This window comes from Suncus etruscus, chromosome 15 (genome assembly GCF_024139225.1).
Source record: "Suncus etruscus isolate mSunEtr1 chromosome 15, mSunEtr1.pri.cur, whole genome shotgun sequence".
Lineage (NCBI taxonomy): Eukaryota > Metazoa > Chordata > Mammalia > Eulipotyphla > Soricidae > Suncus > Suncus etruscus.
The window spans coordinates 26,152,969-26,165,540 of record NC_064862.1 but is presented as its reverse complement, the minus strand read 5'-3'; positions in this window follow the sequence as shown (position 1 = coordinate 26,165,540).

Sequence of the window (12,572 nt, the reverse complement as noted above, 5' to 3'; positions counted from 1 at the left end):
CTGTCGCTAATCAGAATCCCTTGAGCGTCGCTGCAACTTGCAGGTTCTGCTTTTGAACTGCTGTCTGGGATCCATCCTCTGATGGACAATGAGCCTGCAGAGAGCCATAAGTCCACAGCTCTCATCAACACTGTTGCCCTGAACTGTCTGAATCTTTTGATCAGCAAATGTCTGCAGGGTTGTGTTTTTCAAATGCCCCAAATCTTAGCTCTCTCCTCTCCCCTTTTTCTGATGCAAGCACATTGCCTGGAAGACAAAGGTCAATACCTAGCTATGGCCTTCCAGGGTCCAGGGAATCAGGTCCAACTACCCATCATACCATACGGGTATCAGAGTTTTGAGTGTAGGCCAGGGTGAGGTAGGGACTGTATGTGGGCAAAGTGGGAGACAAGAGGGAAGAATGGAGACTGTGGCAAATTGGAGGGATGGGGAGTACAGGGAGGTGATGAAGGGATGAAAGAGATGGGGTTCTATGGATGGAACATGGTCATGTGTACTTCTGTCCCAAAGGACCCAGTGGTTTGGGAAAAGAGAAGCTGAGGGAGGATTATCTCTAGATGTGACTTGGGCACTGGGTGTTAAATAATGAGGCACAGTCACTACTGAATAAAAGCATTCCAACAAGAATAAAAGCCTTAGGGAGGAAACTGGTCCAGTCCTCTAGGGTATGAGTGGAAGGACTGAGGAGATGATACAAGGACAGTTTCATGCTTGCTCCCAGCTAGTGGGTACCAGACTGAGCTTGGCCATGCAGAAAGTTCTGGGTCTTATGCTATTAGGCTGGAGCAGGAACATTTGCACCCAACTCTTAACCTGATGGTGACTCAGTGGCCTCTTGAGCTTTCTCTGACTCTTGGCTTTGGTTCCCAGGAGGAAGACTCACGCCTGCCTCCACCCAGTGCCCTGAGCCAGGGCCGCTGGGGAGAAGCCCAGGCTTGTGGAAAAGGAGTCAAGTGTAGTATGTGATGTGCGGCTGATCACAGTCAGTGCTGGGGAGCACCAGATCAGAGGGATGGAGTCAACTCTTGCATGTTTCCATGGCTATAGCCACAGACACTTTGTATGTCTGCATGTGTATAGCCATGCATGTACCTCTATATGCCCACACACATGTACATGTATACACACACTTATCCATCCATGTAAGTGTCCACATGTATCTCTATATATCTATACATCAATTTATGTATTTGTGTATGTATCATATATTCACATATATAACAATATATTTCTGTATGTTTCCATGCATGTGTTCATTTATTTATCTCTAGATATATCCATATGTATGCATCAATTGTGTATGCAGTAACATGTATCCATCTATATAACCTCACACACTTCCATATGAAAATATATTTTATATGAATATATGCATGCCTCTATCATGGATCATGTGTGTGTTCATATATATACTGATGCATGCATCTATAATCTACCTATTTATCCATAAATAACAATGATCACATCTCTCTATTCAGCTAATCTCTAGTATAGACAATCTACTTTTCCTCTATTACTTTATCTACTTATATATTGAACTATTTAACCTATGTATCCATTTTTAAGTAAGCCACAATATCCTAGAGAATACAAGATATCGCTTTTGAATATGTCAGCTGAGATCGAACATTACATACACAGTGAGAGATGAGGGCTGGAGACATAGTATAGGAGTTAAGGCTCTTTCCTTGCATGATGCAGACCCCAGCAGACCTCAGCACTATCTATAGTCCTTTGAACACCACCAGTGACCCCTGAGCACCTGTGGATGTGGCTCATGACCTCACCAAATAAATAGAAAAAAACTCTGAGGAAAAACATTGAGGAGGAAAAATGAGAAACTCCATAAATAAAGTAAATAAAGTAAAAAAAAAGAATAAAATAAAGAAAGAACAAATAAATAAAAATAAAATATATAAAAATGTATATTAAAGGGGCTGGAGTGGTGCAGCAAGGGGTAAGGCATCTGCCTTGCCTGCACTAGCCTAGGACAGACAGGAATTTGATCCCCCCACATCCCATATGGTCCCCCAAGCCAGGAGTGATTTCTGAGCACATAGCCAGGAGTAACCCCTGAGTGTTACTGGGTGTGATCTCAAAACCAAAAAAATGTGTATTAGAAATAAAGAATAAATATATAAAATAAAGAAAGACAAATAATAAAATAAAGAAAAGAAAATGAAGAGGGAGACTCAATAAATAAAATGAAAGTCTCTTGGACCAAGGAGACCATGCACAGGACTGGAGTGTAAGTACATTTGAGTTTCTAAGTCTGACCCTGGCCCTACCAAATATAGTTCTAGAGGCCATTTATCACTACCAGTATGACTCTGGTGCCCCCCCAAAAACTGCTGAGTACAAGTAACACTGAACACCAAGCTGAGCCACACCAGGAGGCACCTCTGAGCATTATTAGGATGAATAGCAACTTCCTAAATTTCTTGCCAACCTTTGATGAATTTTCTTAGAAAAGCTTTTAGAATAGAACTCCTTAGTCAAGGAATATTTCATTTCCAAACTTTTGGATTCATATTATTAAATAATTCTCATAAATCTTATGCCAATTCAGACAGTGCTCAATATATTTATATCTGCATATAAATATACATATGCATATATATTACAAAATGACAAGACAAGAGATGACTTTGGAAAGATTTTTAGTCACCTATGTGTTCAACAAAGGGTTAAAAACTCATTTCCGGGCCCGGAGAGATAGCACAGCGGCGTTCGCCTTGCAAATGACCGATCCAGGACCAAAGGTGGTTGGTTCGAATCCCGGTGTCCCATATGGTCCCCTGTGCCTGCCAGGAGCTATTTCTGAGCAGACAGCCAGGAGTAACCCCTGAGCAATGCCGGGTGTGGCCCAAAAACCAAAAAAAAAAAAAAAAAAAACTCATTTCCATGAGAGTCATAGAATAAGCAAAGCTTGCAAACTCAAAAGGAAAATAAAACAGGCTGTGGAGTAATAAATGATAGAGAATGAAAAACTCACTAATGAATATTAAAGAACAATACTCACACACATTGGTTACCAAAGAAACATCAGTATATGATAAATATGCAATAACATATTTTACTCTCAAATTCACAATTAAAACCTACTTATCATTCTTGAAGAAAAGTCTGTTAATGGATATTCATGTACTGTTGATGCGGTAGTGTTAGGGTTTAGCTTTTTGATAGCATTTGACACTGTGTACCAGAAACCCTTTAAGGCTATCACATCTTTGATTAATTCTTCTAGGATTTTTTCTAAAAAAATTAATATGTATGTGTAGAAATATTTAGCTACCAGCATATTATACTGTCAAAAACAACAGCAAAAATTTAATTGGAATCAAACTAAAAATTCAACAAAATTACTTGGTTGAATCATCATAAAAAAAAACCATAGCCTAAAAAAAGGATGGTGTCAATAACCCCCAAGATCTAGAAAATTCTTAGCATAAGGTGATAAGAAAAAAATATAGGAGTATGCAAAACTCAGCAGGCAATCAATTTATAACACACAAGACACTCCCCACTTATGCAATGGTTGTATTTTGGAACTTCTTGTGCAATGCAAGTTTTGAATAAGTCAAAAGAGCCCATTTATAATCACTGCATATTTTAAGTTTGCAAAACTTCTGATGTGCTTTTTGTGTGCCTGTATGATCTGTCATTCAAACATGTTCCTTTTTATTGTTGAATGATCTTGACTTCACACGCAAGGGAGTACAGATCATTCAACAATAAAAAGGATTACAAATGGACTCTTTTGGTACTAAAATTTAGTGGGTAGCTCAAGATGCTTTTCTCTAAACTGTATCTTTCCTAAAAGTAGACACAAGCCCAGCCCACTTTGCCTCAGTCTGGGGGATCACATGACAAAGTCAAGCCAATAATCAAGGCTCATGGAACAAAGTCTAGCCAATGACTTGGGATCATGTGGCCAAGTCCAGTCAATGAGCTCTCGATAGGATCAACATTTACCAATTCTTGCTTGAAGCATTAATGGCAGGTGTGAGGACCATCCTTCCCTCCCATCCCCAGAGATTTTTTTTCCCTCTCTGTCACTGTGAGATTATTGGTGTTCCAAGGCAATAGTCCCTTCATTTTTCTTGCTCTTAAATTGAGGATGGTGTGGGAGAGCCTTTTGGTCAATTGGGGACAGAAGAGCTTTTGCATGACTAAGAAAGGGACTCTCCTCATTCTAAGAAAGGGTGGAGTTTTCTTATTATTGTTTCTGTACTTTCTGTTTTTGTTTTTGGGCCATACCTAGCAGTGCTTGGGTATCATACTCCAGATCTGTGCTCAGGAATCACACCTGGTGGTCTTGGGGACTATATGGGATATTGGAGGTCTTGTGGAAATATATGGGATGCTAGAGACTGAACCTGGGTTGGCTGAGTGAGTGCAAGGCAAACTCCTTACCTGTTGTGCTATTTCTTGGGCTGAATTTTTATCTTACTGCAGCCAAACCTAACCCCTCTCACTCTAAAGACCAATTGCAGAGCCTGTCTCTTGTGGGAGCTTGTTAGAAATACAGAGTCTCAGGCCCTTCATGACCTTTGGAAACAGAATTTGAAAGGAAACTTGGGTGATCCGTGTGACCTCGTTTTAGCTAGCCTGCGACTTTCAGATAGGGGACAGACACTGTTCACCAGTGTCACAATAAAGAGGCCACCAGCATGAGAATATGTTTGGTATCTGCCTGAGTTCATCAGGGAAGTGGCTCAGCCTCTCTGGTCGATCTGCTTGCAGAGCCTGATGTGAGGATTTAGAAATCTGAGGTGAATGGGATTTCAGTCTTCGAGACCATATTGCCATCTCAGAAAGGGTGGCATGACCACAGGCCTGGCTCCCTAAAGCTGTTTTCCATTACCTCTGCAGCAAGAGCGACACCATGTAAAGACGGGGAGGTGGCGTCTGATATAAGAATTCAGCAAATATTGATCAACTCAGCCACCCACAACGAGGTTTCTGTCAAGTCCTTCATCACCTTCAATCCATGTGTTTATTTACTTAATTCTTCTGCCCCGCTTCTGCCTCTCTATGACCTCATTCCTCGATTCTCCCGGAGTAGCCTCCGCCTCCCACCTCCAGGCCTGGAGAAGTGTTTGCAAAGGTAAGAAGGTCTGTTAGTGCCGAATTCTTCTTTGTGGAATTAATCTTCCCTTTGTAGCTCTCTCTGTCATGTCTGCACAGGGCAGGGCCTGTAGGTCTGAGAAGGGGGAGAGTATATTGCAATAGAAAGAATCAGACACAATACATGTGATGTGTACACACGCATGCCCCCCACACTCAAAACCATATACACACAGCCATGCCTATATACACACATGCCTAACACATACACACATTCCTAGCCACATACATACATGTATGCTAACACCCATATACACAATTCATGCCAACACACATATGAACACCCCCACACAACCCATGTACGCAATTGCATTCCCATATACATATCTACACAATCATAGACATACATTAATGCCTATAATGCATGCATGGCCATATACACATATGCATGTCCATATACTTGCTTGCATGCCCATATGCACACCCATAAACACAAATGCATGCCTATTCATATCCATATACACACATGCATCCCCACGGACACACATGCATGTTTGCACACTTGTACACATAGGCACATGTAGACAAGCCTGCCTGCATACACACTATTTCACATGCGTGCTTGTAAGCATGCACACAAAACACACCTTGACACATGACACACAATACACAAATATATGCTCACCCATGCACGCTAACTCGTATGCACATACAAACACATACATACACTCCCACACGCATCCTTTACATTTCTATTGAAAGCTAGAAAATTCGAGCTTATTCCTAAGTAGGAAGAGAGGCATTGACTCTCTATTTTTTTCCCTCTAGAAGAATATTCCAGAATGTTTTTATTTATGCAACTGTCAAATCTTGCTGAGGTGGAGAATTGTAGGGATTCTGTCACTTTTTTTGTACCACAGACTGTGAAGCTGTACAGGAACCAGAGGAGAAGGATGCGTTTGGTGCTAACATACCTGGGTTAAAGACTGAGCCCGGCACAATCAGGCCTGGGAACCTCTGGAATATCCTATTTATTTCTCAGGCCTGGGTTCCTCCTCATCCAAGAAGGGTGCTTCAACAGAGACTCCCACTTTTGCCTCCTCTGTCATGAAGAGTTACTGCTGAGCCTTTTCAGAATCCAGGTATTTGGAGCAATGGCTTGGGCAGAACTTTTTGGGAACAATGGAAAACTTGTGACAGAGCAGAACCTAAAGCATTTCTTTAGATCTCCACTCAGGAGGCAGATACAGACAGAGAGAAAGGGGAAAGAGGGAAGAAGGTTTGGAGGGGTAAAGGGGAGAGAAGAGGAGGAGGGAGAAAAAAAAGAGAGAGGGTGGGAGGGAGAAAGAGGGAAGGAGAAGGAGAAAGAAGGAGGGAGAGAGGAAGAAAGGGAGAGTGGAAGATTGAGAAAGGGAGGAAGAGAGGATGAAAAGGAGAGAGAAAGAGGGGATAGAAGGGAGATAGAGAAAGAGGGAGAATGGTAGAGAGGGAGAAAGGGAAAGGAGGAGAGAGAAATAAAGGAAGGAAGAGAGTGAAAGACAGGGAGGAAGAGAGGGAGAGAGAGAGGTAGAAAGGAAGAGGGGGAGAGAGAAAAAAGAGGAAGGAAGGGAGAGAGAAAGAAGGAAGGAGGGAGAGTGGAAGAGAGAGGGAAAAGGGAGGGGAAGAGAGAAAGACAAAGAGAGGTAGGAAGGGAGAGAGAGAGGAAGAGAGAGGGAAAGAGAAAGAGAGAGAGAGGAAGGAGGGGAGAGAGGGAGAAAGAGAAAGGGGAAGAGGAAGGGAGAGGTGAGAAAGAGAGAGGAAGGAAGGAAGGAAGGAAGAGAGGGGAGAAAAAAGGAAGAGAGAAAGGGAGAGAGGTAGAGAGAAAGAAAGGGGGAGAGAAAGAGGGAGAATGGTGGAGAGGAGAAAGGGAGAGAGGGGAAGAAAGGGAGAAATAGTGGAAGAGAGGGGGAGAAATTGAGAGGAGGAGAGAGAAAGACAGAGAAAGAGAGAAAGGGGAAGAGGGAGAGAAAGAGGGAGAAAGACAGGGAAAGAGGGGAGAGAGAGTGAGAGTGAGAGAGAGAGAGAGAGAGAGAGAGAGAGAGAGGAAGAGAGGAAGAGAGGAAGAGAGAAGCAGGCACATTCCAGGATACAATGATGAAACTTCCAGGAATAGCCCAGGCAGGTGGGACCCATCAGGGCCAGTGCATTGCTGGTCTGGTCAACTGCTCAGGGGTCAACGAATATGAAACTTGCATTGCAGCCATCAAAACTCCAGTCTCACTCATTCTGTCCACATTAAATATTATCAACCTAATTGAAAAATAAAATAATAAAGCACAGGAGAGCAAGTAGAAGAGAGAGTCAGGTTAATGGATTATTAGTTGTACTGGAAGCCCTATTCATGCCCTGAGTTGCCTGAGCTGGTTTTCAGGGGAATTGGATGGCTAGGAAAGAGGCTCATTTTGGGGAGAAAAGGAAGATAAAGGAAAGTTGTGAGAGGCAGAAGGGTTGTCTTCATAGAAGATGGGTCTGAGATAATAGTGCTGCCAACACATACAGACTTAGCTAGGGCTCATATTCTGAGATGGCTCTGGAAGGACACTGTGTCATTGGAGAGGAAAAAGACAGTTTGCTTGCTGTCCTGGCTTTCCTCCCAGCTGTGAGCTTCATCACCCTGATTCCCTCACGCTCCGACAGGTCAGTGATAAAAATCAGTGGTTGAGGGGGCCCCCAGCCTGACACCCACTGTCGCTTGGGCCAAGTGGGCCTCTGTATCTCCCATAATGAAGGCGACTTGATGAAATGCCGCCTGGCTGCGGTTGCTGTGCTAATTTGGAGATGGGCTGATTAGGTTAATGACCGCTCCAAATCATCAGAATTCATTAGCTTTAGTGCCAGGACTGCAGTGTCGCAGACCTCGGGGGTGGGTTCTCGATTGCCCTGTCCTCACCTCTTCATGTTCATCACTTCCAACTCTAAGAGAGGGAATGTGGGGTTTGCGTGCTCCCTCCTTTCCCACTTCCCAGTCAAATCTCCTTTGCATTTAGGGGGAGGGACCCCCCCAGTTGTATTTAGGACAGCCACTCCATGTGATACTCAGTGAACCAGGTGAAAACGTTTGGGGATGGAACCAGAGTCTCTTACACATGAGTCAGACATGGACTCCCAACCTAGTGTAACTTTTGGCTGCCCTTAATCCCCCCCAAATGTACTTTTTCTTTGCCAAGAAGTGATCTTTTAAGCTTCTATACCACCCAGGGGAGAAGCAGTCTTCACACTTTTGCCTACTCCAGTGATGCACAGAGGAGGGTTCAGAAACTAAAGAGTATAATATCCAAATACCGGATTCTGACCCAAGGACCTAGGACCTGAGACCTTCCACCTGCCATATTCAACTCTCCCTCCACTGCAGTGCATAGTTGCTGCTCAGACCTTCTAAACATGGCACCCCCACCTGGGCCTTGGGCTAAGCTGTTCTTAAACCTAAAATTAGTTTGCTCAAGAAGTAGGCGCTCTCCCAAATGTCACCTTGGGGAAGTCCATCCTATCTAAAATGGCAACGTCGTCTCTACCACCTACCACCCCACTTAGCCAGGCTCCATTCCACCCTATCCACTATGTACCAATAGACAAACTTCAGAGGAGTCACTTGGAGTGAAATGACTCCTAGCTTGAGACCTTTTTTCTCTCTCTGAGAAATGGGTCACTAGTGAACAAACACTATGGCCACTATCCCCGAAATCTCATTTAGCAATTCTTTTTTTTAGTAGGGAAGCCTCTGGATCTTTGCTTCACTGGGTCCAGAGAAGATCAGAGAAAGGGTAGAATGCTGGAAAGCTTTTGAAAGCAATGACCTTTTTTTTTTTTTTTTTCAAGAAAGACATAATGTTCTTGTAATTGCCTCAATATAAACACTCCCTTTAAAAAGCAATGGTCGTGTGGAGAAAACAGAGTTACTTGGCAGATGCAAACGCTTAAGAAGACAGCATCAGATGCTTTGCTCTGGCATGATATTTGTTTCTTTCGTCTAATTATAACCACACCAATATTGGGCACTTTGGATAAAGAGTTGGGCTTCTGGACGTCATTAGAGGTAGTTCTAGTAGGTTCCAGAACATAAAAGCAATGAGTTTGCAGAGATGACTTCCCTATACCAATAAGCAATGATCTGTCCAGAGATAGAGGATCCGGGCCATGAAACAAGGGTTCTAGTACCTCAATCACTACTTCCAACACATTTTGGGAATCCAGAGTTGTCACTGGCACTTCTGACCCACTGGCTAAGTCAGAGGTCCATCATCCTCTCCTTCGATGATTAATTTACTCAAACAGCTCTGAGAACTTGGGAAACTTGTTTACTCACTGGATTACTGATTTATTACTGAGGATATTAAAGGCTGTGAGTCAACAGCTAGATGAAGAGATATTCAGAGGAGAATCCAAACAAAGCAGCCCTTGTCCTTGGGAGTCAGAGCTCTGGATGATGGCACCAAGAAGGGTATTGGTTCCCCAGCAAAGGAACTCCCAGAGCGCCATCCTTTGGGGCTTCGTGGGAATTTTATTCATAGGCATGTTTGATCCATCCAACACCAGCCTTCCTCTCCTCCCTGGAAATGCCAGGTGGTGCTGTAGGTTTTCTTCTTCAGTGCTGGGTCAATTACCCCAGCATCCATCCAGCTTCTATCTTCAGATATGTCCACAAAACACCCTCCAGAATTAAAACAAACAAACAAACACAACACTTCTAGATTTTAAGGAAATGGGATAGGGGTTACTTACTCCCACAAAAGAGATGGCTCCAGGAAATTGGAAGCATTTAGAGACCTGAGAGCTAGATTCTGGTTGTAATGATTGAGTCATCTATTTTGGTCATGTGAATGAAACATACAACTCTTCTTAGAGAAATCCCAATTTAATCCTGATCTTTCAATGTCCTGTGACCTTTGTCTGATCATAACATCTCCCTCTAAATTAGCTTCATGAGAATCAATTCTTGAGTTGTTTTTTTTTTTTTTGATTAACAGATAAAAATAGAAGCATAGTCACTTGCAAAATATGGCCAGATCCTGGAGTTATACCTGAGGCAAGAACTGGAGGATTGAGGATGTTGGATAACTTCTTGACTTTCCCTGGGAGGACACCGTTAACATCCATTTGAGAGTGGGACTCAAAGCCCTCACACGAGCTTCTGGCCCAGGAAAAGGACATGGTACAGTTGTTTTTGTTTGTTTGTTTGTTTTTTGGGCCACACCTGGCGGTGCTCAGAGGTTACTCCTGGCTATCTGCTCAGGAATAGCTCTTGGCAGGCACGGGGGACCATATGGGATGCCGGGATTTGAGCCAACCACCTTTGGTCCTGGGATGGCTGCTTGCAAGGCAAACACCACTGTGCTATCTCTCCGGCCCTGACATTGTACATTTTAGCAAAAGATACGTTGTTAAAATTTTGAAAAAGAAGCCAGGACAGGGTCTGGCATGCATCATTGATGTGAGTATAAGGAAACAGTATCACTATATTGAGGAGATGCAAGGCATGCTGGGACCTGTCATTTGCTGAGTGTGCAAGCTTAGTCTCTCTTTCTCCAACCTCTTGGCCCTATCTAGATGGAGTTTCTGTTCTCTCTCTCTCTCTCTCTCTCTCTCTCTCTCTCTCTCTCTCTCTCTCTCTCTCTCTCTCTCTCTGTGTGTGTGTGTGTATGTGTATTGAGATATCACTGTGAGAGAGGATGGGTGGAGGACTTCACTCATCCTCCTCTAAGTTGAACTGAAGTTTGGGTTGCACTCATGATCCCTTTTCTAAGGGACCCCAAAAAACCCCTTCAATGGGAGGATACACGGATTTTTCCAAGTGGGGGATGTGAGAATTTTTCTCTGCTTTCGCAACAAAAACATAAGCCTCTTTCCTTTAGCTTGGCGGGATGGTTTAATTAGAGGGTGGTGTTTTCTCCACACCCTCCCCTTATCCCTAAGGGTGGACTGAGAAATGGCTTCTGAAATATGCACAGCCCAGTCACCCTTTCCTCAACCTGACTATGGTGGGGGGAAATTCAGTACAGAGGTATATGCTCCCTACATCTGATCCTTTGTGGTAGGAGAGCTAAGTCATAATTAAAAATCAAAATACCACAACCAAAGATTTCCCTCTGCTCTGGGCTGTTTTATAAATTTTGCCTGTGTTATTTCTCTAACTTGCCTGACTTATTTCTCCACCTTCAAAAGTCTTCTGTGGGATAAGATTTTGAAATAAATGAATGAATATCTGGATGGACAGATGCATGATTGACAGATGAGTGGATGGATGGATGGATGGATTGGTTGGTATATAGATGGATGAGAGGAAGGATGAGTGATGGATGATTGACTAGCTGGATGCATCAATGGATGAATGGACCAATAGATGGAAAGACAAACAGGCAGGTGGATGTGAAGTTGAGTGGATGGATGGTTGGATTGGGAGATGCATGAGTCAGTGGTTTGCAGAACTTTTGTGAGCTGTTCTCTTTCCATATGCACTCAGTAATAAACTGAATTGTTTTCCAACACAGTTTTACTCTGTTGACTTTCCCTGAAAAGTATGACCACTGTTCCTATTGAAAAAAATCTATAATAAAAAGGAGTTTATGTCCAGTATGGCAAAATAGCAAGTCATGACAGACTTCAGTAAAAATGTGATATTAGGTGTTGAGAAAATACTTCCTCAAGTTCTTCAAATCTCAGTAATTTGGGGAATTATTTGTAGGAAATCTCACTAGAATCCACATCCATGTCTGTCTCAATTCCTAGTGACTCCAGAGAAAACCAAGGCAGTGATGCTTGTCACAGCCATCTTTGTTCCCAGAATGTTCTCAAGAGACTTGGCTAAACAGAGTTTCTACCCTTTGGGATAGCTAGCCATGTTTTAAGTATTATCTAGAAGCATAAAGAAGCCAGAGCATAGGAACTGGAGTCTATTTAATTTTGTGTGTCACCGAGACAGTAATAGGAAGAAAATCACAATCATATGGCTGAATTAACTGATACAAAGAACAGAAAGAAATGGAAAACATTCAGGAACTTGTAGCAGTAGAACATTGTTATCAGCCTTGAAAATGAAGGAGCTGGTTACAGGAAATGGACTTCAAAGGATTCATGGAGGGCTGGATCATAGGGTGTAGTTATTGGATCAGATAATCAAACTATATAGACAAACAGACCAAGGGATATTGATTACCTCACACACACCCTTTTCTTTTTACCTTCCAATCTTCTGGCTGCTTTTTATTGGACAACTTGAATCATTAGGGCAAGAACAGGTAGGCTCAATGTTGGCTTGCTTCATCCTTGTTGGGTGCAGAGAGGTTCTGCAGGATGCAGAATTTACTTGGAGGTGGACAAAGATGGATAAGTGGCATTATCCATTGAAGAAAGTAAAGACAGAAGACTGCAAACTTCATAAGCCAATCACATAGACAGACAGAAATTATATTAGTTGAATGGTTTCATCAATCAGAATCAAAACAGAGGCTCCTGCTGACACCCTTCCA